Source organism: Musa acuminata, unplaced genomic scaffold, assembly GCF_036884655.1.
Source record: "Musa acuminata AAA Group cultivar baxijiao unplaced genomic scaffold, Cavendish_Baxijiao_AAA HiC_scaffold_1126, whole genome shotgun sequence".
Taxonomy (NCBI): Eukaryota; Viridiplantae; Streptophyta; class Magnoliopsida; order Zingiberales; family Musaceae; genus Musa; species Musa acuminata.
The window spans coordinates 3,508,901-3,510,064 of record NW_027021339.1 but is presented as its reverse complement, the minus strand read 5'-3'; positions in this window follow the sequence as shown (position 1 = coordinate 3,510,064).

Below are 1,164 nucleotides of genomic sequence, written 5' to 3'. Positions count from 1 at the left end.
TCAGTAGCACTGATCACCGTTGGTGAGGATTTGACAACTATTGTCTTCCATTATCTTCGAAGGGTCTTTGAACTTGTGCAGAGCTCCTCTGCTGGATAGATAAGAGAATTGGGGTACTCGGTTTCGCCCATTCTCTTAAGAGTTGAGAAGGCAAAGGTTACTTGACTTCGCCCGCCTCCTCGAGGTTGTACTTCATGCATCGAGCTGGTTACTGGTATTCGCCTGCTCTTTGCTCACACTTCTGAAGCACTTGAAGTGTTTGCACTCCTTGCGTTGAGTTAGCTACTGTGATTCACCTTCTCAATGCCATTGAACTTCTGGAATGCAGGAAGTTGTCACCCCAACTTGGAGTAATTCTCTGATAGATGAGGTCGCCTCTGGGATTGTACCGTCTTCTCCATCAACCCTGCCGCCTACTCCACTGAGTAGCAAAGGTACAGCACCGTGTACTGCCTGCTTCGTTCCTTGGTCATGCACTCTTGCATGACCCGAAGTCCTTCACTTACGGCTATCTTGATGAGAAACTTGTTGACACCGGTCTTACGAAGTTTCTTGGCCTCTGCCCTTCAGCCTTGTCTCGGTACTTGGAGATTGCCTCTGCATGCTCCACCTCCTCGGCCCCTTTCACGACCAAACGCTCTCCCTCCGTGAGAGCAAGGGATCAATGACTTTGACGGAAGTCCCGCCTCTGCGGTACCATGGCGCTGCCATGCCCATGGCCCTACTATCCGTCACCTCGCATCTGCATCCCTTTTCTTCACGATCAGTAGAGATGTCTCCGTGGCACTCCTCTGAGTCCACCTCCATTCTAACTGATTGCTTGACTTTGGGTAGCTAAGTCCCTCTGGACTCATCGTCGCTTCCTCGCCCCTTTCGACCCCCTGCTTCAACACCTCTGTGTTCTCCAAGCAGTCTGTTTGGTCGATGGAAAGACAGACTGCAACTCCCATGCATGGCCTCTGCCATCGCATTGTAGGGTTTGCACCGATTCTGTTCTCCACAGCTTCCTTGGTAGCAACGTTCGCTTACTCGGCCTTGTCCTCTGACTTGCCGGGCTCCCTTAAGCGAATATGAGCTCTGGAGCAGTCCAACTCTCCAGCTGCTTCGATCATACCTCTGCATGATCAAGTCCCTCCCATGGGACTCCCTGGTACTTGCATACGA